General features: G+C 39.5%; 1 protein-coding gene and 1 long non-coding RNA gene across 3 annotated transcripts in view; both read right to left on the bottom strand.

Annotated features, from left to right (window-relative positions):
* The window catches only part of LOC141573401 (uncharacterized), a 36,424-nt gene extending 17,316 nt beyond the window's left edge, over nt 1-19,108 (bottom strand). Inside the window, exons 1-3 of the long non-coding RNA XR_012499093.1 lie at nt 18,979-19,108; nt 15,003-15,076; nt 6,900-6,976 (exon numbers count right to left, since the gene is read on the bottom strand). This is a non-coding gene — a long non-coding RNA (uncharacterized LOC141573401). The remainder of the gene's footprint in view (nt 1-6,899; nt 6,977-15,002; nt 15,077-18,978) is intronic.
* Nucleotides 19,109-26,450: 7,342 nt separating this feature from the next.
* SRD5A2 (steroid 5 alpha-reductase 2) overlaps nt 26,451-27,405 on the bottom strand; it is an 87,238-nt gene continuing 86,283 nt past the window's right edge. Inside the window, exon 9 of one of the 2 annotated variants that reach the window (XM_074378679.1) lies at nt 26,451-26,601. The gene's annotated coding sequence lies outside the window, so the exon portion shown is untranslated. The remainder of the gene's footprint in view (nt 26,602-27,405) is intronic. The other variant, XR_012511847.1, reaches the window with a different exon arrangement.

The raw sequence follows: 27,405 nt of genomic DNA on the forward strand, positions 1-27,405 counted from the left end.
AAGAAGAGGCGCAATGTGTCTTTCGAAGCCAGAGAAGCATGAATCGGTATACCTCCTGTCGTGTACAGTGAGAAGAAAGCACAGGGATGCTTTTAGCAGGTTTAGCAGGAAAGCATGTTGGCCAGTCAGACAACACAGTGTGGAGGGGGAAAGGGTCTATGAAATACTAGAAGAAAAGCTTCCCTCTCTGTCTTCTGCAAAGTTAAGTTATTAGCACCTTCCAAGAGGACAAGGGGAATATCAAGAAGTTACAATATCTGTTCTAAGGGCAGGACACAAGGGTTAATTACACTGTCTTGTACTCAACACCCTCCTTTTCTTTAAACCAACCTTGAAGCCCCTGACTACACTGATGCTGGGTGCCCTGTGCTCTCCAGCACACCCAGATCGCCTGTCATTTAGGATTTAGGTAAAGGTGGGTTGAACTCGATCCTGAGTATGATGCATGCTCGGCACTCTCCTTCTACCACAATCACTGGGGATTCTTAACGGCTTATATATCCCTCCTGGTCGTCGCTTGATCCAAATCCTCCTTTCACAGAATTCTTGCACACTGTGCCACCCTCCCTCCTGCAATGTCTTCTCTACTTTGCAACAACCCAAACCTGGAGCTCAGTCCCTTTCCCCTGTTTCTCCAAAGCACCACCACATAGGCAGTTATGAGAGGAGGGTTTTAATGAAGACCTTGGGACACAGGCTGGAACGTCACGGCTGCCACATATTTCCCAGGTTGGGTATAGAACCTCTCACCTGCCTCCCCTCCTCAGCTGTGCTCATCTTGCTGTTGCTTGTACTGCCTCCCAAGACACCCTCTCTCTTTCCCTCAGATTACTCCTTGTGTCCTTGGAGGAAGGAGGAAGATAACGGGGATGGAGGGTGTTCTCACTTTATCCCTCCTTAGATTACCCTTGGTCACTCAAACTTCTCCTTTAATTATTTGTACAGAAATGGTTTGGTCTTCTTAGATTGATGTTAGCCAATCCAGAAAATTCTTTGAGGGCTACTCTTTCACGTCAAAACATAGCTTACTGAGATGTTCTGCTAAATATATTCATTTCTCTAAGAGCCAAAGTTGACTCTTCATTAATCAATATTAAGCCTACTCCTCCTGATGACAGCTGACCTTTGCTCAGATCTTGCACATTTTTCCAAAGAGAGTGAACGTTAGGCAGAAATTAGAACAAAGTCCTGTTGGAGTCTTTTGCTGGCAAATCGCCTAGAGAGACACAAACCTATGTTCATATTGCAGTTTCCCCCTTGCCTGCCTGCATGTCTTGTCTCTGTGTCAACACTTCCCAGCCCTCTCTCGGAAGCCCAGTGACATTTTCCCATCAAGCATGGACTTCTAAGGGCTACTGACTGAGGGTCCTCATCTCTGTACCTAAGGCAAGGTTAAGATGCCAAAAGAAGTGCTAATATTCACAGCTTGAAAACACACAAGATTGGCCTGAAAAAGAAGAGGTGAGGTGCCAAAAACCAAGTCTGGGAATTACAGTAAGCCAAAGGCCCAACCTGGATCTCAGTGTACTCACCAAGGTAAACGCCGCATTATACTGTGAGGCTGCTTCGTGCTGAGTCAACTGGTCCTTCCCAGGCAGCACTCCTTGTGCCTTTCTATGGGTCCCCTTCTCCAATTCAGGAAAAGGAAACTACTTTGAGAATTTTAAGCAAGAAAGGATTTGATTCAGAGGATTAGTTCTTTTCAAAATCATCAGAAGGGCTTTAGGATCAGGTTCCAGACTGGCCCTTCTGGAAAAATCCCCAGACACAGAGAACTGATCCCGCTGTGGGAGCTGTTCCTCTGAGCCTGTCACTGTAGCTATAGAAACAAAAACCCATAACCCTGCCAACTACCTCTTACGCTCAGAAAACTGAAGAATGGACAGTCCTTGCTATCATCAGGATTAGAAGTCATACCAAGAAGCTGTGGACACTACAACTCTTTCTCTATCCTCAGGAAGCTGGAGGCTGGACCCTACAAACATCTATAGGGATGCTGTATGTTTCTACAACTTCTTTCCAGGAAAATGGCCTCCTTTCACCTCTAAGTTACTAAAAATCATACACGTGTATCAATTGGTAAGACAAAATTCACATCTTGAACTGAGAAATCTGAGAAATGTAGTTTTTAGCCTTCCAGCCTCTCCAGCAAGAAGAATGCTAAAATGGTGACCAAGGGACCCAGCCCAGAGCATCCAGCACAGACGCTTGTTTTTGGACATATTTCTTCCTCAGCATGCTCTCTGTAAGATCTGGCTATTGGCCAAAGAGAAAGTGCATAATCTGTAGCATACATGCTTTTGTCCCCATTCCACAGGTGAATTTTTTCACCTGTGGAAGAGGGCAAGTAACTTAAGTCTATATCTAGTAAGTGAAAAAGCTGGGACTTCTGATTCATACTGTTTTTACTCCACCATTCTGATATTCACAAATCTGGACAATTCACTTTTGCAAAGGGTCTATTCCCTGAACATGAGGTAACCACTGCAGTTCAATTACAAGTTTCTATGGAGTCTTGCCTCTTTCTGGTACCACTACATATGTGCAGGACCCATGCACAAAGAAATGAGTAGACTCTCATCAGTCGCCATAACAATGCTCTGTCTCTCCTATGGACTCAGCTCCCTCGCCTATGCCAAGCCCCACAAGTGTGTCTCTGACCTTGTTCTCTGATGTCTACTCTGCCCACTCCTTCTGAGTCTCAACCCCTAGAAGTGTTCCCAGCCATCTCATCCCCTGTCTGTTCCCTCCAGCCTCTATGAAACTTATATACTGATTTCAGCTTAAGCCTCTGGGTATGTGTTATTTACATACCCCTTCTTAGAATGGCTGGCCTCCCATCCTCATGAGAACTTGACTGGCCCTTGTGTGGAGGCTACTTATAAGCCTGGGTGATATCAGTAGTATCTGATAAATAGGGTCAGAGATAGGCAGAGGCCAGATCTACAGACTCTCTGGGTCATGCTAAGAAATTTGCATTCTATTCTAAAATAAATTGTGTATGTATTTTTAGGGGGATACAAAAATTAAAAGATGGAGGCCAGTTAAAAAGCTATTGCATCAATCCCGATAAGAAATAATGGTGTATACAGTGGGTTGAATGGTGCTCCCCCCACCAAAAGATATATGTACACCCTAACCTCTGGAACTTGTGAATGTGACCTTGTTTGGAAAAAAAGATCTTTGCACACATAATTAAGGATCTTGAGGTGCGATCATCCTGAATTCTTCAAATGTGCCCTAAATCTAATGACAAATGTTCTTATAAGAGACAGAAGAGGAGAAGACATAGAGACAGAGGAGAATGCCATGTGAAGATGGAGGCAGAGACTGGAGTGATGGAGCTCCAAGCTAAGGAACGCCTAGGACCCCCAGAAGCTGGAAGAGGCAAGGAAGGATTTCTCCCTTCAGAGGGAATGTAGTCCTGCCAACACCTTGATTTCAAAGTTCTGATCTCCAGAACTGAGAAAACAAACTTCTGTTGCTTTAAGCCTCCTAGTGTGTGGTAATTTGACATGGGAACCCAAGGAAACTAATAAAGTATATTATTTATATATTGTTGAATTTAAAAAATCCCCAAACGTACCAGCTTAAAATGATAGACATTTATCATCACACACATTTATTTTCCAGGAGTAACTTAGCTGGGTACTTCTGGCTTAGGGTTTCTCATGAAGTTACAATCAGGAACGTCAGCTAGGGCTGACATTAACCGAAGACTTGAATAAGCCTGATGCATCCACTTCCAAGATGGGCCACTCAGTCCCCTACCATGTAGATTTCTCCAAAAGGATGCTTGAGTGTCCTCATGACATGGCAACTGGCCTTCTCCAGAGCAAGTGATTTCACATCATCACTTCTACCACATGGTACTTATTATAAGTCACTAAGTATAACCCACACTCAAGAGGAGGTGAATTAAGCTCCAACTTTTGAAAGCAGATAATTAAACAACTTATAAAAATATTTTAAAACAACCACAATGACACAAACCAGAATGGTAAGAATGAGATAAAGTTCAATGGAAAGACTAAGGATATATTTTGAAGATATAGTTGAAGGATTAGCAAATGGATTATATGTGAGGTATGAAGGAAAGAAAAGAATTAAAATGACTTCAAAGTTTTGATCCAAGCAACTCGATAAATAGTGAGAGATTAATGGGAGATGAATGGGTTTGGAGGATGGCAGATCAAGAGTTCTGCTCTGGATCTGTTACACTTATAATGTCTATTAAATATTCAGGTTTACAAGATTAGAAGCAAGGGGAGATATCAAAAATTGAGATATAAATTTAGGATGTGAGAAGGATAAGGATTCTGAGGGGCCAGAGTAGAATGCTATAGACTGAATGTGTCCCCAACAAAATTCACTGGGAGATGAGGCCTTTGGTAGGTGATTAAGTCATCAAGGCAAAGCCCTTGTGAAGATGATCAGTGTCCTTATAAGTGCCCTTATAGATCCTGGAGAGCTTCCTTGCCCCTTCTATTATGTCAAGACACAATGACAAGATGGCCTGTATGAACTAAGAAGTGGGCTCTCCCCAGACACTGAGTCTGCCACCACTTCGATCTGGGACTTTCCAGCCTCCAGAGCTGTGATAAAGAAATGTTTGCTGTTTAAGCCAGCCAGTCTATGGTAGTTTTGTTATAGCAGCCTGAACGCACTAAGACAATATAAACGGTATTTAAAATCATGACATTATTTGAGGTCACCTGGGAAATGAGAAGAAAAGAGACTATAAGACTGAGCTCTAGGGAACTCCCAGATTAGAGGTTAGGATGAGCAAGAACCAGAAAGGAGATGAAGGAGGAGTGAAGTAGAGTGCGGTATGCCAGGACCAAAGTGCCAAGGATGCTGGTCAGATTGTCACAATGGGTTACAACACTCAGATGGCTGTTTCACCCCTACTGACCATTTCACTAATGGGGGCCATGTTGTCTCAGGCAGCTTAGTGCCGACACTTGGTCTTAGGCACTTTTTTAGGGTGCATTGTAAAGTGGCATCTATCGCTTTCTTTCCCAGCCAGCAAGAGACAGGCAGTACAGAGTTTTACAGAATTATGGTGTTTCTCTCATCAGTGCATTCCTCAATGCTTTGGTTCTTCCTGGGGGCATAGTGGAATGTGGGGTGGAGGGGGTCACATCTGAAAAATGTATTCCAATCTTCTCCCTAAGCCTTTGGATATCTTCCTTTCTGTTACACCAGAGAAGTTGTAGCATGTCAGCTTCATTGAATCAGGCCACTGTGGAGTCAAGGTTTCAGTTAACCAAACAAGCAAACTGATAGCAACCCCTCCAGCCGCTCAAGATAATACAGAAGTTTCAAAATCCCTGGCAATTGCACCTGTATCAATAGATGTACTTTGATCCAATATGATGTGTCATCATCGTTGGAGGCAGATACTCTGTCAATCGGGATTTAGTCAGAAAAAAATGGAAATCACCTTAGGCGCTTTTCAGCACAAAAGAATTTAATGCAGGAGATACTGCTTAAAAGTGTTAAAAAGGACTAGAGAACCAACATGGGAAGAGGTGGGGAGAGGTACTGTCACCCAGAGATCAGGCCCTGCAAGCAGCCACTACCATCTGTATTAGTCTGCTCAGGCTGCAGTAACAAAGTTGGAAAGCGACTGTCATCACCAAGTGGCATCATCATGGCAGCTGGGATTGGAATGATAGCTGTGGGTCATCATGAGAACATGGATTTGCTGATGAACTTGATGCAGGGTGTAAGACAGGAAAGTTGTGGATGGCTCCAAGACGGACAAGTGATGATTCTTAATACAAAAGCCAGAGTGGCCTTTGATCCACAGACCTCTTCTCTGCCCCATCTACCCTCACCCCCATAGTGATCTCATCCAGTCTCACAGATATAAATGCCACACATTTCTGTACATACCTCCAGTCCTGATGCAGTATCTTCAGATTTGTGTATCTAACTGTCTTTAAAATAATTTCACCTGAATGACTAATAGATAATATCAAAGTTATTCTATCCCAAACTGGGGCTTAAATCCTCTTCACCCTTTTCAAACATGTTTCTCCTCAGATAGTCCCCCATCAAAGTTTCAAACAATTGCTCAGGCCAAAAACAAACAAACAAACAAAAACTATCTTGGTATTATTCTTGAGCTCTCTTTGTCTCACATATCACATCTAATCCATCAGCCATCATATTGGCTCTGCTTTCAAAATGTAATATAAATCCAACCACTTCTCACTCTGTCCATCACTGCCACTTTGGTTCTTGCCATCATCCCATCTCACCTAGACTACTGCCATACCCCTTGGCTGGTGTGCTCTGTTTTACACCTGAGGCCCTATTGTCTATGCTCTACAAAGCAAGCAGAGTCATCCCTTTAATGCTCAAGTCCAATCATGTCTGGCACCTGCTCCTTAATGCATAGAACATACTGCTTTCTCTATCACTCACCATTCACATCAGTCTAAGTCAAGGAACCACAGAACTCTTCCAAATACTCCAAAACCATCAAAACACAAGCTTAAGCTTCAGGAAATTTACCAGAGCTTCTTGGAACTTGCATTTGATTCTCAGCCTTTTACAATGATACTTCTTAGCCTTTCATCCTTAACTTAGCCCTTTGAGCCCCACACCTCCCTTGCATCAATTTTTGAACAAATCCCTGAAGTGGATGGGTCATAATCTTTAAAATGTGTTTCTTCTCACTTTTTCTTATTCTCTAGGTAGTAATAGAAAGAATATGGGTTTGGGAATTCGCCAGTCAGTCTTTCAAAGTCTCATATCACCAGTGGACACAATACCTACTTATCAGGGGTTTATGACATTAAATGGGATAAAATATACAAAATGCCTCGCTATACTCAGTTCTCAATAGATGTTTCCTTTCCCACTCCCTTCACCCAGTATCTACTTACTCTTCCTTTCTTCTCTTTTTATCCTGCTTTCTTTTTGAATCAAGAGTCAACTTCATATACACTCATCCAAAGGAGAGCTGCCAAAATAAAATGAAAATTGGAGCAGATGGCCAAGTTGCTTTGACATTCATTCTCAAACCCTACTTTTACTTATGGAAAGTAAGACTCAGGTTAAAGCAGCAAATGGTGCCATTTAAGACTACCTTAATTCTTTGGCTTCCCTTGAGTTGAGGAGACCAGGTTTTACTCCCCAACCTGTCCAGCCTGAATTACTTGTAAGAGTGACCAGTTTCTTCTATTGCCAAAAGTAGTAAGATCTCAGAAGTTTGGTGGCTCAGAGAGGGGAAGTCAATGTGTAGCTGATTTAATCTGATAGGATACTTAAATCTCAGTGCCTGCAGAGAAACTTTATTTTGTTGAAATATGAGTGTATTTGGCTCACAACACATTTTTATGTATTTAATATAGCTTAGTGTAGTGAAAAAGAGAAAAAAAAAAACATTATGTTGGGATCTTTTCAAAGAAACCAATTCTTAAAATGTGTTCCCCATTTTATGACAGGAAATGGGAGAGCAGTACATAAACTTTTGTAAGGAAGGGAGACTTCTGGAAAAATTAGGTTCCTGGAGATCTTTACATGTGGATGAAATAGGATTGTAAATAAAACCAGCAAACTGCAGGCAGACAAGGTGATTTGTGGCCCAGGTTAGCAGAGCAGAACCCTGATTACACCTGCAAAATGTTATCAGTGAACTGAAACAGATTAAACAGACCATCTATCACTTAGTAGCAGTTTTCTGTGTTTATAATCTATTCCTACATGTTATTTATCCCTGATTTAATACTATAATAAATTCTTGTTTGGAGTTTTCAAAAGCATTGTTTTCTGTTTAAAGAAACAGTTGTTCAGGCTCAGGCGTGGGCCCTTGGTATCCCTGTTACATCCAGCTGAGTTTACCAACCCGTAACCCAGTATTTCCAAAGCCTGGCACTCTCTCTTACCTAGAAGCTCAGCTCAGGAAGGAGCTAAATCTCCAAAACGTGTAAGCGACTGCCCTGCTTCCTGAGGACTTGACTCCACCCCCGCTGGAATAAGCCAGTGGTGTAGAAAAGTGACACACACCTTCTATCAAAATGGATGACCTGGAGAACTGTATTCGGCAGCAACCCATCCGACTCAACTAAATGGGCCCAACCAAGAGAGCAGAAATCACTGAACAAACCTGGGTGGCTTGTTCACTGAGCTTGGGTGGGGTCTCACCATAGGTTTTGGACCAAGTATGCTCTAAGTTCTCTAAATGCTGGACAAGTGCAAACTCATCAGGCAGCTTATTTGCCATGTCTAATTCACAGCATAAACCAGACCAGGGGCAGGGAGCAGCTGCCACAGATACTTCACTCCGGAAATGACTTCAATTTCCTTCAGGTAGTGTTTGAGCTGGAGCAATGTAAAACCCACATTTCCTATACTATTGCAATAGTATCTTTATTTTTTGCACGTGCAATGAATAATTCTGCATTTTTTAAAGAACCAGCATGTTTCCAGACAAATCTATGATACACCTTACTACAAAGTCTGTGCAAGTAATTTTTAAAAAGCAAAGCATGTCAGGTATCTTGTTGGAGATCAACAGGCAGGAGTGGGGACCGTGACAAATTGCATAGCAGATTGGGTGGCATGTTCTTAGAATAAACAGGGTAGCTGCCACTCAGCTCCCACTTACTGTTGTCAGGTGGAAATTTAGGGCTAAAGGGTAAGTGAAAATCTGGATTTTTGTCATTTTTCTTTTTCGTAAACACTACTTAGTTTAAATAAACAATGTATTCCTGAGGTTCCATAATTTGCAACCTAGAGTTTAGCCAACAATTCTGATATTGCAGAGACTCCTGATGTTGGGGAGCAATTGAGGTCCCAGACCAGTCACTGTCATGGTGACCAAAGGAGGACAGGTTATAAAAGGAAGATTATGAGTTCAGCTTGGGACCACGCGGTTTGGGAGAGGAAATCAGGGAGCTGTGGACATTTTCCTGGGAGCACACTAATCCTCAGGAGGAGGAGGAGGGGTGGAGGCTGAGAATTAATCGCCCAAGAAGTTGGAGGAAATCCAAAGGTGGGGATGATCACAAACACCAGGAGGGAAGAGAGGGTGGTCAGGTGAGTGAAATCCTACACGGAGATAAAATTCCTTGTTTGGTATCTTAGTTTGGGCTGCTGCAACAAAAATACCACAGTCTGGGCAGCTTAAACAATAGAAATGTATTTCTCACAGTTCTGGAGATTCGAAAGCCTGAGATGGAAGTGCCAACCAAGAGAACCTTCTTCCGGATTACATCTTCATGTGCCAGAGAGAAAGAGGAAGCGAACTGTCCCATGTTTCTGCTTCTAAGGGCACTAATTCCGTGAGGGCTCCTGCTGCCGCCCCCACCTGCTGGTGTTCACACCCTGCGCGATCCCTCTCACACCGTGCCAGGGCTGGTCTGCATGACCAACAGCATGTGATGAGAGCAGTGATGAGTCACACCTAAGTTTGGAGTATAGAAGATTGTGGCACCTGTCTTGGGTACACTCTCTCTTTGTCTCTGTCTCTGTCTCTGTCTACCTCTCTGCTCTTTTGCTCTAGGAGAAGCAAGCTTCCATGTTGTGAGAAGCCCCATGGAGAAGTTGCATGTGATGAGAACAGAAGCCTCTGAACAATGGCTAGGGAGAACCGAGGCCTCCATCAACCATCTGAGGGAACGTGGAAGTCTACTCCAGCCTCAGTTGAACCTTGAGATGACCATAGCTCCACTGGCAGCTTTACCACAAGCATGTGAGAAACCCTGAGCCAGAATCACCCAACTAAGCTGTTTCCAAATTCCTGATCCTAATAAAATGTGTGAGATAGCATTTGGGGTAATTTGTTACCCAGCATTAGATAACTAACACCCTGAGAGCCATTCAATGGAGCATTGGGGTGGAATCCAATACACAATAGGCTAAACAGTGATTTATATAAGAGGAAATGGAAAATGGAAATGCAGGTGAACTCTTTCAAGAACTTGACTATAAGGGATTGATGGGTGACTGACAAAAGTAGCACGGATTTGGCATTAGGAAAGAGTTTGCTTTTATTCTTTAATGGGAGAGGCTTAAAGCTAATAGAGTTTAATGATAAAGATCATGCAGGAATGCATCAAGGTCCTCATGGAGGCAGAGGAAAGGTAGACATGCCTTCATGGCATCAAGAGGACAGTGAGGATGTAGTTCAGATAACTGAAGCAGTTGGAGGGAAGGAGTCAAAAATCCTAGTGGCTCCTGCATGTGTGACTCTGCCTCTTGCTGGTTCTAAGCCACTGCTGTGCCGTCTATAAGGTACCTAGTCTTTCCAGGTTCCAAGCACGTTCATGTGCTCTCAACTCTCCATCCAAGAAGAAAATTAGGGGCCTAGAACACCAAACTGTAAGAAAGGAAGAAGTTCACAACATGAAGTTTCAGTTTTGCTTTAGGCATATTTTTCATATGATCAGAGCTAGAAGTGTCTGACAGTGTAGGAGACACGTGGTTTTTGGGGTGGTTGGATACTGAAGGTAGAGGGACCCTCTTTGGACTACAGCAAAGTCATTTAATAAAAGGAATGGGCCCATGGTTCCAATCCCATCTGTTCAGATTTTATGATAATTCTCTCCCGGCCTGAACTTCCCTCTTCTGTGCCTTGTGCACTGTTTTCCTACACTTGGGATGCTCTGTGCCCTGCTCTGTGCCCAGGCCGTGCCTAATTACTTGTTACCAGTTCAAAGGCTTCATGGTTTCTGAGCGCTGGCCCCTGGTTTTGACATCTCTTCCTTTGATTCCTGTAGCATTTTCTTTAAGCCTGGCAATTTTTGTTTTGAGGTGTGTATTAGCTATTTGTGTACTTGTAATATTGCCCCTGTTCCTCTGTCATGCCTCTGATTTGGTGACTATGCCACATTCACCTCAATACTCTTAAGTAGAGCACCCAGCACGTAACAACCTGGTTACAATTATCACACAATACACATAACATAGCACCTGGCACATAGTAGGTTCTCCTTTATGGTTTGCCTTCTCTTTTGACTGGGTGTAAGGATGAATGTCTGGATGGATAAATGGATGTGTGGACTGACTGACAAAGGAAGGAACTCTGGCAATTTTGTCAGTCCTTGGAGCACCTCCATAAGCAGAGTGCTGTATCCCTTAGGAAAATCTTACTTCATTTGCATATCTGTGGGGAACACTAGAGAATGTTGTGCTGAAGATGATTTCAATTCTGACACCTAGCTGTCATTCACTGGGAACTGGTTTAAGGTCATCCTGATAATAAGCACCCAAGATCTCTGCAGTTCCAATTCTTGGTTTCAGAGCCCCCTCTGCCTACACGTTTTCCACTTCGGACCTGCCAAAATGAGGGCAAGTCCCCCAAATCAACTACTGCAGACGAGGCAAGGATCTGTCAGTGTCCAGAGAAGGCTTTCCCACTCATCATAGAAGTTGTTTTCATAGCTGCTCTGAGAGATCAGCTAGACAAGTGTTATTTCCATTACACAATAAAGCTTTGCTTAAATTCCATCCTGCCAAAATAGGTATATTCATTATGTTAGCAGTCTTTCTCTTTTCTCAGGGACACAGTCACATGTGTTTGTGGTGTGATTCTTATTTGAGCTGAGTTCCTCTTCTGGCTTTGAAGTGAGGAAGAAAGCAGGAGGTATATGGAAAGTCTGAGACAGAAAGGAAGGGAATGAGAATCTGCACTAAAGTGCATGAGCCTACAGTTTATAGAATGTCAGCTGTGCCAGACACTTGGTGTGTATGTCACTGTGAAGCTCATAACGACCCTGAAGGGCAAATACTGTGACCCTTATTTCACAGACATGAGCACTTAATGCCATGGCTCAAGGGTACACAGCTTAAAAGCAGCCCAGCTACGATCTGAACCTGGGTGGTCTTTCTCCGAAGCTTTAAGCATGCGCCACTACCTCAGGCTACTCTATTTCCAGCTCATGGTGTAAACACAACCCCCTTCCCTGCACATTTCTTTGATTGCAGTATCTTCGCCAAGTCTTTGAAATTTAGTCTTTTAAAAATCCGTCTCACACAGTAGAGTCTCACTATTTATGCGAACAATTTTTTAACATAGAGAAAACTATAGAGAAAAAAATCGCACGTGATATATCTATGTACTTTATGGCTTTAACAAATTCTAGCAATTTGCCATTTTTGCTTCTAATCTTTTTTTAAAAAAAATAAAATGTTAATAGTACAGTTAAAGACTCTGATATAACTCTTCCTAAACTCATTTTCCTCCTTCCATTCCCAGAGGCAATAATTATTCCAAAATTGGTTTGTATCATTCCTGTGTTTTTATACTTCTACTGCATATGTATATTCATAAACAACATTTGTTATTTTTCTGTGGAGTTTTTAAAACATTAAATGAATGATATCACACTCAATGTAATATTCTACTACCTGTATTTTTTTGCCTAAAATACTCTGCATAATATTCCATAACCTGTTTCTGAGCTTTCTCCTTGCTTACATAGGTGGCTCTAATTTATTTATTTTAACTCTATATAGAACTTCACTGCATGGACACAAGTTATTAATAGTCCTGTTGATCAACATAGAGGTTGTTTCTAAATTTGTGATTGCAGAAAAATGTGACCACAAGCATTCTTGTACATGTCTTCTTGAGTAGATGTGTGAGAGTTTCTCTAGACAAGCACTGTCTAGTAGAAATAAAATGCTAGCCATATATGTAATTTAAAATTTTCCAGTAGCCACATTTTAACAAATTAAAAGTAACAGGTTAAATTTTAATCCTAATACTATGCTGTATTTAACCAACATATCCAAAGTATTATCATTCCAGTAAGTAATCAGTATAAAATTGTGAATCAGATACTGTATATTCTTTTTCTTATACTAAGTCTTTACAATCTGATGTTTACGTTTAAATTACATCTCAGTTTTTCAAGTGCTCAAATAGCTACATGTGGCTAGAGGCTACTGTAACAGAATGCAGCTACAGGCTATGTGCCTAAAGGTAGAATTGTTGAATTGTAACATAAGCAAAGTGACTGTATGAAAGTTTCCATTTCTGTGCATCCTTGCCAACAATTCAGTATTGACAGATATTTTAATTTTGTAAGTTTGATGGGTGCAAAATATCTCATTTTTTGTTTTTCCCCGACCAGTCATGAAGCTGAGCCTCTCATCATACAGTAATTGTCTGTTCAGGTTTCCTCTTCCATGAATTGCCTCTTCAAAATCTTTGCCATTGGGGGATTACTGGTTTGTGAAGGTTGTGCACATAGTCTCGATTACTGTTCCTGATTGGATGTGTTTATTGCAAATACATTCTTTAAGGCAATGGCTTGTCTTTTTAACCACCTCTATTGTACATTTTTTTCTGCAGAAGTTTTTTTAAAGTTGTTATCAATTGTTTTCTTTTTTGCACTTTTTTAGTCATTTTTAAAGAAATTCTTTCCTGTATCACAGTCATAAATATATTTTTCTATAATTTCTCCTAAAAACTAACTTTCACACATTTAGACCTTTAATCTAACTGTAATTTTTTTTTTGTATGAAATGAGTTCAAAATCCAATTTTTTTCCCAAGTGGACAATTAGTCAACTGTCCCAGAAATGACTGTTAGTGATCTTTTCCCCATTTATAAGATCTGCCATTTCTGATTATATATATATAAAATATCATCATCATCATTATGAATTTATTTGTTTCAGGGTCCACATTCTATTCCAGTAGCCTAACTGTTTCTCCCCAACTCAATTGCATACTTTCCTTAATATCTGTATCTTCAAAATAAGTTTTATTTCTGCTTAGGAAAGGCTACTAAATTTGTTCTCCCTTAAAACTGTCTTTGCCCACATTGGCTTTTTCTTACTTGTTTCCTATAAATTTTAGAATCATCCCATAAAGTTCCATGAAATACCCTGTTGGGATTTTTACCAGAAATACACCAAATTTATGAAGTGGTACACGGACACTTGATAAGTTCCTATTTTTCACTCGTCTCATCTAGGAACACAGTATAGCTCTCTGTTGATTCAGGTATAATTTGTCCTTCAGTATGTTTTCTAATGTTCTCTATAAAGGGGCTAGTACATCTTTCATTTTTAATGAGATTTATCCTTAAATACCTTTCAGGTTTTGTTACTACTATGAATGGCATTTTATTCTATTAAATATTGATTATTTCTAGTATAAAGGAAAACTATTAATTTCTGTTAATAATTCTTTTAACCAAAACATTTCCTTAATTCTCTTTTTATTTCTACTCATTGTATTCAAATTCATTGGAATTCTATGAAAACAAAAATATACCTTTAAATAAAGATGGTTTTGTGTTTTCCATTTCAATTCCCATACCTTATTTTTTTCCCTATCTCCTGTTAATGGCTATGACCTCTAATGCTATTTTGCATTGTAAAGGTAAGCACGCTTCTCTTCTTCCTGAGGTTTAGCTCTTAAATGTGATCCTCTCTGTAGCATTTGAAGGGCATTGTTTGTAAAATCGAGAGGAGTTTCTTTTTTTCTTAGTTTGTTAAGAGTTTCTTTTTAATCATTAACAACAAGTGTTGATTCTCAAATGCTTTTTATGCACCTATTTGAATCATCATATAGCATTTCCTTTTATCTGTTATGTGAAGAATAACACTAATATCCTTTTGGATGTTGAGCCATCCTTATATCTGTGGAATTAATCCCTCTTATTGTGATATATAATATATACATTGCTAGTTTATGGACCGTGGCTATCACAAGCAATGTACCTTTTTAATCACTTTGGGTCTCTGTTTTATTATCTGTACCTACTCCTGGCTTATAAGATCACTCTGGTGTTTCCTCTTGTTTGGAAGCCCCTTATTCTGTCTCCTGACCTCCTGGGAAGTTTGAACCCCAAGTATGAAGGCAAATAGATTGACCTAGGTGACCTCTGAACAGGACGTTAGCAAGGAAACCCCTTCCTCCTTTAGTCTTTGATGAGCTTTTCCTTGACTTTACTTCTCTTAGCCTTCCCTCACCTGGGAGGATGAGAACAGGGAGTGGCCCAGGACAAAGTGATCAAAAGACCCCCTTACCTGCTTTTGATGTCAGCATTAATCCATTCTGAAGCTGAGTGGTCAGCCAGCTCACCACACATCTGAGGGAAAACCTGCAATAACACATTGTTTTTGCCTGAGGTTTTTCCTCTGTATAGCTCCCTGGAGAGCCTGTGCTGGCCACGGTAGCTAATCTTGGGGGTTCCTGGGAGCTGGCAAAAGGTCAGCTCAGTTGAACAAACAACTGATGTAAGAATTAATTCTCATTGCCCAGACTTGTGTTCACTTTTACAACAATACAGGAACCACGAAGACAAAAACAGCATGACAAGCATCTGACTGCAATCCAGTCTTCTTTCTCAAAGCCCTTTCTCTCTCTTGCACATCCTGAGAGACACCAGCATAGGCAGCCTCTTCCCACTGGAAAGGCCCTGAACCAGCCCTTCTAGAGGAGGATCAATTAGCAAACCAGCATTAGATTGTTCTCCTGTATTGCAGGCTGCAGCAGTGTAAGGTGCTCATTAATAAAATAGACACAGTTACATTTAATATGCATTCATAAAATAGACAGAGTCAACGGAAAGACTCAGAGAATCAATTATTTGTCATATTGATTATGATCTTTTTACACAAATTGTGGGCTCTGTTTCTGATAATGAAGACTAACTTAACAGAAAGAAACTAAGAAGGATTACATCACATTTCCGTCCATCAGATCTCTCAGTTCCAGAGCACTTCGCTCTCCATCTAAGCTTCAAATGTTTGTTTCCTAGAGAAAACCTGCAGTAAGCCATGAAGAATCCTTTAAACATTCATTCCCTCCTGGTTGCAACAGATGAGGCAGGCAAATTACTGGGTACAGAGATAAGCTTGAGGGGCGGGAGACCCAACATTGCTTAAAGGTTCTCTTTGAAGGAGGATATGAAACAACCAATAGTTTACAGAATACAGACAATGTCTTAACAGAACACACACCACCCTACACACTATTCCATCAGGTATATCCTTGGTCAGATGTCTACATTTCCAAGCAGGAAAAGTCCTGCTACTTATGCTGGTGGGAAGTAGATTGGGACCTGGGCTACCATAGGCATTAGATCTACCCCTGGGGAGCTGAGGGCTGTCTGCAGGAAAGTGTTCATGAACTTGCAAATCCTTGGAAGGAACTCCTTCAAACCCCACAAACACAACAAATTTACAACTACATGTGGAATAATTCCCTCAGAAAAACAGCCTGAATACTGGATGAACAGAGCCTCCACAACCAAGGGTGAAAGCTCAGCATCTGTATGGATAGGAGAGGGGGAAATAAGGTCTTGCCAAGGAAAACCCCACATCCCAGCCACAGCAATCCACAACCAGAAGGGATCACAAAGGTATTAATATTTTCCCTGAGAAGCAACAGACTACATTATCAGGCACTTCAGCCCCTAGATCAGACACAGGAGAGATAAGCCCCCAAAACACCTGGCTTTGAAAATCAATGGGGAGTACACCCAGGAAAACTAGAGTTGCAGGGAAAAAAACCTCTTAAAGGGTTTGCACAAAGACTCCCTCAACCCAAAAACCATTGCAAAGACACTAGATTGAAAAATGCATGAACCATAAGTAAATAGGGCCTACTTACTAATCTTGAAGCATCTGCCAAAGAGGCAGGAACCACTTAGGACATTCCCAGGGACTGGGTCACTAGTGAGAGCCATTTATGTGATCTCAGGCTACCCTGATAACACCAGCACTGGCAGGCACCATTTGGAATACTCTATCTAACCTGCTAGCACCAGTGGGCATGCCTTATCAAGAGCCCTGCCCACACCTGCTTGCGGCCAGACCTCACAGTCAACTGAGCAATAGCCTTGCCCACCAACGTCCCACAGCAGCCATGGACTCACCACAACAGAAGGGCACACACAGCCCACACAGAGGACACCCCTTAGCAGCTGGCTTTGGTGGTCAGGCAGGATTGTACTGCTAAGCCTCACAGGACATCTAAATAAAGTCACTCCTTCAAGACAGGGAAAAAATAGTTGATTTACCTAATACATAGAAACAAACAGAGAGTTAAGCAAAAGGAGGAGACAAAGGAATATGGTCCAATCAAAAGAACAAGATAAAAAACCTAAGAAAAAGGACTAAATGAAACGGAGGTAAGCAATCTGCATGATAAAGGGTTCATTTAATGGTCTTGAAGATACTCACCAAACTCAGGAGAAGAATGGGTGAACACAGTGAGAACTTCAAACAAGATATAGAAAATATGAGAAAGTACCAAACAGAAGTTATAACTGAACTGAAAAATGCAGGAGAGGAGTTCAACAGCAGAGCAGACGAGGTAGAAGAAAGAATCAGCAAGCTGGAGGACAAAGTAACAGAATTCACCCAGAAAGAGCATCAGAATGAAAAAAGAATTTTAGAAATTGAAGATACTTTAATGGGCCTTCAGGACAACATCAAGCAGAATAAATAACGTTCACTTTATAGGGGTCCCAGGAGTTGAGAGAGAGGAAGGACCAGAGAAAATACTTAAAGAAATAGTGGCTGAAAACTTCCCCACTCTGGGGAAGGAAACAGACATCCGGGTCCAGGAAGCTCACAGAGTTCTAAATAAGATGAACCCAAGAGACACACCCCAAGACACGTTATAATTAAAATGAGAGAGAGAGAATCCTAAAAGCAGCAAGAGAAAAACAACTTATTACATACAAGGGCAACTTCGTAAAGCTATCAGCAGATTTTTCAGCAGAAATTTACAAACCAAAAGGGAGTGGCATGACACACTCAAAGTGCTGAAAGGAAAAAGCTTGCAACTAAGAATCCTCTACATGCAAGTTGTACAGGATCACTGAGAAATTCATGAACTACACATCAGCAAAGGGAGTAAGTCTGACCTCCCTCTAGAGGTCAGGGGAACTTGAAAGAAGGGAGTGAGACCTGAGCAGGATTCTGAAGAAAAAGTTGAACTAGCTGAGGAAAATAAATGGAGTGGGGGAGATATTCTTGGTTTGCGTGGAAGAGGAACAAAAGTTTGAAGAGGTAATTGAGTGCAGAATGTTAACATGACAAGAAGGAAGTTGAGTATAGAAAAAATACACAAGGGGTTCGTAAGATACGAGCCAAGCCATAGAAGATCTTGTAAGCAGATAAATTTGACTTCATGAAATACAGAGCCTTATTGGAAAATCTATCAATTCAGCTGCTATCAGCCACAGGATTGAGTGATGCAAGTGAGGGGAATGAGATACTTGACTCCAAGTGCAAAATTTAAGGAGACACAAAAAACTTAGGAATCAAGATAAATAATATTCTAATGCAGCATTTTAAAGACAAATCAATGTTTTTTAAAAAGTCCATGATGAATAAAATGCTGAGGTTTTAAACAAAGGCAGAATCCATAACAGTGGCATGCCAAGCCATTTTAAAACCTGAGACAAAAGCAAAAATAAGTAATACCTTATCCTCTTTTTGGAAACTCAGAACATGTATTAGCATATTAAAGGCTTTGAAAAATCCTACAGAAAAGAATCCTATTCAACTTTGTTTAATCCTAGAGATTCCAAATGTATTTACTCACACAATCTTTTTGCAAACAACATCTCTTATCACTGTAGAATATTTTTCAGGACAGGCCAATATAACTTTTTAAAAAACTGATAATGAAACCAAGGCATTGAGAGTCAGCAAGATCTTTCATGTTAACTAGGAGTAAATCAGTGAAAAATGTAGTAAATGTATGAGTTCTTTTCTTCATTAATAAGTGTGGTACAATGGAAAATTTAAAACCTTTCTTTATTTTACAGACTTTAAGTCACTATTATTACTAATTCATCAAGAACTGTCTATGAATATGACTGTATAAATTGTAAGGGACTGGGTTAAACCTATGCTGACTTCAAGGTAAAATATTATCTTTGGTTTCTGCTATTTTGATTACTGTATTGGGAAATGAACACCCAATAACCTGATCTTGCTGTATATAAGAGGTAGTAAAATCTGGACAAAATACAAAAACAATTACCTGAGACTCTAGAGATGGAAAAAAAGCAGGCAATTTTTGGAGGAGAGTTGAAATCTGCTGCAAGGAACACAATGGGAAACAATAACTTCCTCTTTTTTTGTGGCTTTCTTCTGAAGGCAGTAACTTGAAGGTAGATCAATAGAAAGTATATAATCTAAACAACAGGGAAAAAATCAACACAGCATCATGGATACAGGAAACAGCTTCCAAAAGGTCTGACATATGAGTAAATGCAGTTAAAGACAAAGAGGAGAAAGGAAAAGGAGCAGAAAAAATATTTTAAGAAATAATGGCCAAAACCTTCCAAAATTAGGTAAATGACTTAAATTTACAAATTCTGTACCTTCATGAAACCCAAACAGGATAAATTTGAAGAGAACCATACCTACTCACATCACGTTCAAACAGTTGAAAAACCAAAGATAAAAAGAAAACCCTGAAATATGATTTCTGAAAATGACACATAACATTCAACAATTATTTGAATGATCATGATTTCTCATCAGAAACCACAAAGTCCAGCACACAGTGGTAAAAACTGTTCACTAAGAATTTTGTATCTCACAAAAAATATTTTTTAAGAATGAAGGTGAAATGAAGATATTTTCAAATAATGGGAAACTAGGGGGATTCATTGCTACCAAACTTGCACTGCAAGAAATGTTAGTGAGTTCTTTAGGCTGAAAGAAAATGATACCACAAGAAAATTCAAGTTAAGAGTAAGTATAGAGATATATGTACAAGACTATTTTTTCTCTTAATTTCTTTATTATACACAGATTGTTGTTTAAAGACAAAATTTTAACATTGCCTTATAGAGTTTACTATGTAGGTAAATGTAACACATATGACAACTACAAAATAAGCATGGTGGGGCATAAATGAATGGATCTACACAATTGCAAGGAATGTATATATATTTATATATGAAATGATATAAAATTAATTCAAAGTTACTAAGTCTAAGATTAATTCTAAGACCATGAAAAGCTATGGATGGATATGTAATTCTTAAAACATTAACTAAAAATATGACACAAAGAAGTATAGCTAAAAATTCAATACATAACATTAAAATGGAATTCTAAAATACATATAAATAATGTAAAAGAAGGCAGAAAATGGATAATAGAGGAACACTGAACAGAAGGAACAAACCAAATAAATAATAAATTGGTAGACTCAAATCCAATCATATTAATAACTTCATTAAATGCTAGTGGACTAAACGTAACAAAAAGTATCAGACTTGATTCTTTAAAGGCAAAACTAAACCTATGTTGCCTACAAGAGATGTATTTTAAATATAAAGACACAAAGATTGAAAGCAAATACATGGAAAAGATATACCACATAAACAGTCAAGATAAGAAGCTGGAATGATATATCAATATTAGATAAAACAGACTCTCTGATAAAAAGCATTGTCAATGAGAAAGAGAAGCATTTCATAATGTTATTGTTATCTATTAATCTTTTATCTCAATTGAGAAGATATAGCAATAAAAAAAAAATGGACACCACATCCCTAAGTGTCTCAAAATAAGTGCAACAGAAATTGATAGACTTAGAAATAAACAATCTCATAATCATAACAGAAGAATTTAACAACCTTCTATCAGTAATTTATGGAATAACGAAACCAAAAAAAGTTAAAAATAGAATCTGCTATTGATTGTCTTCACTTAAATTGTACTTAAAAAACACAATAGCCAACAATGGCAGAATACACATTGTTTTCAAGTGCACATGGATCGTTTACAAATGTAGACCATATGTTATGTCACAAAGCAGTTTTTAAAAATATAGAAGGATTCAATCCATACAAAGTATGTTATCTTATCCCATTGGAAGCAAATTAGAAACCAGTAACTTAAAAATATCTGAAAAACTTTGAAATATTTGATAACTAAATAAAGCACTTCTAAGTAGTCCAAAGGTCAAAGAATAAAACATAAAGGAAATAAAATATTTGAACTGAATGATAATGAATATACAACATACCAAAATTTGTGGGATGAAGCTAATGCAATGCTTCCAAGGAAATTTATAGCATTAAGTACTTAGGAAATAAGAAATCTAAGGTTCTACTTTTTAAAATTCGAAAAAGTAAATTAGAGTTCAAAATTTATAAAACAATGTCATTACATTAACATCCAAAAATGGACTACTTTGATGTAAACCCTACAAAATATGTACAGGATCTGTATACAGAAAAACACTGATACAAAACACTGACAAAAGAAATCAAGTAAGACCTACATAAATATGCATGGATTGGAAGACTCAGTCTTATTAATATGTCAGTTCTCTCCAGATTTAGCTGTAGTTACAATGCAATACAAATAAAAATATCAAAAAAAAGGTTTTTTATAGATAATAATAAGCTGATTCTAAAATTTATATGGGAAGGCAAAGGAATTACAATAGCCAGAACAATTGCGAAAAAGAAAAAATTGGAGTATCCCACTATTCGATATCAAAACTTATAAATCTACAGTTATCAAGACAGTGCAGTATTGATAAAAAGACATACACAAATCAGTGAAACAGAATAGAGAGTGTAGAAATAGATCCCACAAATATAGTCAACAGGTTTTTGGCAAAAGTGCAAAACAAATCAATGGAAAAGAGACTTTTCAACAAATGGTGCTGGAGCAACTAGATATTTACTTTATGTTCGTACAAAAATCTGTACACAAATGTTTATATCATTTTAATTTATAACTGTCAAAAACTAGCCATGACCCAAATATCCATCAACATGTGAAAGAATAAATAAATGTGATATTCTTTGGTAAATTTAATGCAGTATTATTTGGGCATTAAATGGGAATGAACTACTAGTCCACACAAACACATGGATAATGCTCTGGACTGTTACGTTATGCTGAGTGAAGAATCCACACATAATCCAGTACACAGTGTATGATTCCATTTAGGTAACATGCAAACTAACCTACAGTGAGAAAAAGCAGATCAGTGGTTGTCTGTGACTGGGGGTGGAGGGAAGAATGGACTGCAAAAGGCGTAAGGAACTTTTTGAGGATGAGGAAATATTCTATATCATGATTGGAGTGGTACCTTCATGGGTGTATGTAACTGTCAAATTCATATACACACTTGAAATGGATATAGTTGTAAATAAATTATTTATCAAGTTGACAAAGAAAAGACATCTCTAATATCATTTTGCTTTCTTGTAATGTTCTTCTTTCTCCTAAAAATGCATGAAGAAAACATTTTTTGTCTAATAAAGTGATCTTCATAATCAAGTCACTGATGTATCATCTTTCTAGAGCTTCTTCTCCTCTATCAGTTTCTCCATCTTTCTTCTTTCACTAACTCCCTTCAATACAAGTTGTGCAAGTGCTTTGGTGCACTAACCTCAATTCTGTAGTCAGACGTTTCATAGCTGTTGCCCAGAATTTGGTGTTTCAGGAGATAGTTATCCCTGGAATTGAGCTAAACTTTTTGAGTCTTGCATTTTTCCATCCCTTATATCCAGGTGTTACTGGCTCAGACTCGGAGCCCAGTGCAACTAAATTATTGATGCTTTGAGAGATCCTAGGCAGGGCTAGATTGATTTCGATGAACCAACTGGAACTGCAGGCCAGTCTTGCCCAAGAAAACCTGTCAACCAGGAATTTTGTCTTCAATGCCTAGCACTTAAGAGTCATGAACTGAGAAGTGGGCTTAGAGAATGCTCATCTAAACCATGGCTTCCATTTAACCTGACCTTCCTCAAGTCATCTACCAGACTCTTCTTGGAACACTCCAGTGATGGGGAACTCAGAGCCAGTTCTTTGTCTTCCTTATAGTTAATCATCTCTCTCTCCTTTGAAGTTTACCCTTTATTTCATTTCTGGCCTCTCTCCCCAGTCCATGGGGTGCCCATAATTCTCATCCCAACCCCCAATTGCCCACGGGCCCTGCTGCACATCTAGACAGTCCCCACCAGAGGGCACTCCAAGCACCACTCAAGTCTCTCCCCTCTGAGGGCTCTTCCTCTGTGTCCATTTCTTTGCCCTGCCGCAGGCAGACCCTGTGACAAGGGGTCAGCCAGACAAACTAATTCCTGCCAAGAGATATTTAACTAAGTGTCAATTTCAGGTCACTTGGTGCTTTAACCCAACTAAAAGAAGGAAAATACCTAGGAGTAGAATTGCTGGGTTATGCAGTAACCTATGTTTAACATTTTCAGGAACATTTCAGAAACTGCCACTCTTTTCCCAAGATGCTGCACCATTTCACATTCCACCAGCAATGTATATGTGTTTTGATTTCTTCACATCCTCATCAATCTTCATTACTGCCCGTCATTTTGATTACAGCCACTCTGCTGGGTGTGAAATGGCATCTAATCGTGGTTTGGTTTTTTTTCTGAACATTTTTTTATTGAGTTATAGTCATTTTACAATGTTATGTCAAATCTAATCGTGGTTTTTGATTTGCATTTCCCAAATGATTAATAATATTGAGCATCTTTTTATGTCCTTATTGGACATTTGTGTATCTTTTTTAAAGAAATAACTATTCCTTTGTCCATTTTAATTGGGTTATTTATCTTTTTATTATTGAGTTGTAAGATGTCTTTATGTATTCTGGATATAAGTCCCTTATCAGATGTGTGATACCCAGTCCATGGGTTGCCTTCTTACTTTTTTGGTAGTGTCCCTTGAGGAACAAAAGTTTTTAATTTTGATAAAGTCCAACTTGCCAGTTTTCACTTTTATTGCTTATGCTTTTGTGTCATATCTAAGAAATCATTGCCTAATCCAACATCATAAAGATTTATTCCTATATTTTCTTCTGTGGGATTTGTAGTTTTAGCTCTTACATTTAGCTTTATGATTCACTTTGAGTTAATTTGTGTTTATTGTGCAAGACAGGGACTCAAATCCATTCTCCTGCATGTGGATATCCAGTTATCTCAATACAGATTTGCTTAAAGAATAAAAAATTTGATATGACATGTCTTCAGCGATTACCAGGCACCTGGTTTTTTCCTACAGTTCTTATAGGCTAAAGGAAAATAATGAATCTATTAAAGTGGTGCAGGGAAGAACAAATCTGCTTTTACCTAATGTATTTTTATAGCTTTCAGAATGGAGGAGAGATGCGTTAGAACTGTTGACAATGTGTGACGATGTGTTTCAGCTACACAAGGCTCTGCTAATAACTCTGCTATTAGCTGCGCTGAGAAGACCAGATAAGGACTAGGACTTGATGGAACCCCCAGAGGCCAAATGACTACTGTACAGAAGGCTACAGGGCTGGTTTTCATCTTTTACATTTTTCTATCCCAGATTTTCAATAAAATGTGTTGGGAGTTTTGTCCATATTTAAAATTCATCTGTAGTTTCATAACGGACATAATGAGGGTCTAGTTCATGTGACTGCCTCTGTGAAGCTTTCCCAGACTCCTTGCAGATACCATCTCACAATTTTCTATTTTCTCCTTCTGGTTTTGTTGTTTGTTTTGCTTTGCTTTTTCATTTCTTCTGCTTTCCCTGCATTATTTTGGGATTGAGTAGTTTTTTTTGATTGCTTTTTTTTCCCACTACTAGTTTATTATTTATATATCTCTCTTTTTACATTGTTGTCCTGAAGTTTATACAACACACCTCTAAACTTAACACAGTTTACAGTCAAATGTATACTCTATATCGTATATTGTAAGAATCTTATAGGAGTTAACAAAATAAGTTAATGCGTTAATGAATTAATTAACAAAATTTAATTGATTTTATGGTACTTGCTTTCTATTCGGTGTTGGGAATAATGCACCCCAACAGGACCCTCTTCTTTGGGGCCTCTAGAGTGAGGAAAACAGAGCCGGTGAGGAGGGAAACCCCGCCGGATGCTTGTTGCTCTGGCTGCTCTCCTCGCCCTTTGGCCTCACTCAACTTGGATGCTGTCATAGGCTTCTCAGAACAATTTCTTCACCTCTTTCTCACAAGTGTCACTGCTGCGCAGAACTTAAACCTCTCTTTATGAGGTGAGCGGACAGAAATACAATTAAATTATTTATTGTAAGGCACAGCCATATGGCTTTTGTTTAGAGAAACTCTGCTTCTTCCCTTATTGAAAAAAAAAAAAAAAGAGCTCCACGAAGAGCGTAGTCTCTCTCTCAGAGGATAAGGAAGGGAGCTGGCTTATATAGACCTGGACACCAGGGAAAGGGGAGAAGTCCCCTCTGTCAGGGAGAGGCCTCCTCTCTCAAGGCCCTTTGCCTCACTCTGCTGCCAACCTTTCCCTACCCTCGCCCCATTCCTCCCATATAACTCCTCACCTGCCTCACCTTCTCTCTCTGTTCCCCTCCTCCTCTCTCTGTTCCCCTCCTCCTCCCAGCCAGCCTACCAGGTGGGAGAGGATATTGCATATCCTTACCAAGACTCTGACTACACTGAGCAAAGCCAAACTCTGCACCAAGGTGGTCAGGACAAGAGGAAGTAACACAGCTTAGTACATACTTTAACCTTCCCCCAAAACATACTTCACTCATCCGAATTCCAAGCTGTGGTTAGAGGGAAGAAATGAGATGCAACACAAATAGCACAGAAACTTTGAAGATCACAGCCCAGTGGACTGATAGAAAGAGTGAGTCTCTTATTTAGAAATCAAATCCACTCAATGGCTGTTAAATCATCCAAGCACCCACATTACCATCGGGCAACCTGCCTCTTTCTTTTATCATGAGATAGTATACATGCTGCAAAACAATCAGCAGCCTCCTTTAGAAGGTTTTGCTCTACGTTTATTGTCACCTTGCTTATGTGCTATGCCTGGACCTCAGCCCACAGCCTATTAAAGAATTGAAAGGCCAAGCAAGAAAGGAAATAACTCTTCCTGAGTCCGTAAGTCCCTTCCTTCACATCCAAGAGCTTTCTCCCTTCCTTCTTGGTGAAATGGCCATGAAGTTACCATAGAAAGTCAAGACAGCTATTACAAAACTACAGGGAGGCAAAACCATAGGCTTATTCATTAGTTTTTGGAAGAGTTTAAACCATTTAAATCATTATTTGATTGCAAATTTCTTACTTGAGCTCCTCTCTCCTTCTGAATACAGCAGAACCAATGTTGCCCTTTATGAAGATGTTAGGGATGAGGGGAAGTTGTGATGTGAAAACACAAACATCATCTCTGCTACATCTTCATTTTATCAAATAGGTTCATGATAAGGGCATCAGTCAGTTCCCCATCCCAGCCGCCACCCCACAGGGAGGGAAGCTGGTTCCACCCAACGCACAGGACAATCAGTGAGTATCTGAATTGTGGCACAGCACTTAAGCGCTGGCTATTTTCATCCTGCATGAGTTCTTCAGAAATCCAGTGGCAGCCCATTAAAGGGCAAGAATCATGTCTAATTCAACAATATTCTACCACCCCTTACCATTTTTCATATAAACACTCAATAAATGATTGTTGAGTGAATGAGTGTGTTCAGGCCTTAAATTCACACCTACCTTGTACGCTCTGCTGGGTCTCTCTTATAAAAGCTTGCTGTGCTTTAAGAAGAGAAGAAGACTTCTGATCCTTAGAGTCAAGGTAAGACGGCTGCTCTGACCAGCTATGCGACACCTTGGAAGGCATGTTAACACTGGGTCTCAGTGTCTCCATCTATAATATGAAGCAGTGGGACTAGCTGATGACTTAAATGTGCTTTGGCTCTTTAATTCTGAAAACAAACAAAGCATTACAAAACCTCCTACAAGGGCAGTGGGAAAACATTTCCTCCATGAAAGTTTTGGCAGGAGTCAGGCATAGTATCTGGTTAGCTAAGCCAGTCATATTTTAGCACCTCGTTTCAAAAACCACTCCACAGAAACCTAAATTAACCATATTTTTGTTGCACTCTAGTCTTAGGAGAAGAGAGAAATATGTCTGGGAACAAGCAAGACTTCAGACCTTTATTGTACTCCATCTGCAAACACATTGTAGCCCTAAAAGAGAAACTGGGTTGAAAACTGTACACTGCAGTCATCGAGAGAATATTTAAGATTACATGAAGCTTATTCTACACTATATTAAATTAAGAAGGTCCATGTTCATGTTAACTTGAAAGGACGATAAAGTTCCTTACATTTCCAAACGTGTAAGTTACTTTAGTAAATCAGGGTTGGCCTAAAAAAAATTCTGGAGAGAACCCTCTAGTGGCAAAAACATGCAATTGCTAAGAGCAGTTTCGTTGAGATTTCACACACCAGGCGAATAAATAGTTGCTACCCTTTATTGAGCACTTACTACATTTCAAGGACCAACCCGATGTTTCATATGGAAATAAGATAAAGGATTTCATAAAGGCAGTTTTCAATGTCATGGAGAGAATGGGAAATCTTTTATTTCGCAGAACCCACACTACCCCTTAAACTTTATTTCACTGAATGTGTTTTCCCCACTCTCCTGTGTGCTCCTGAACACTGG

The sequence above is a fragment of the Camelus bactrianus genome, chromosome 15 (genome assembly GCF_048773025.1).
Source record: "Camelus bactrianus isolate YW-2024 breed Bactrian camel chromosome 15, ASM4877302v1, whole genome shotgun sequence".
Taxonomy (NCBI): domain Eukaryota; kingdom Metazoa; phylum Chordata; class Mammalia; order Artiodactyla; family Camelidae; genus Camelus; species Camelus bactrianus.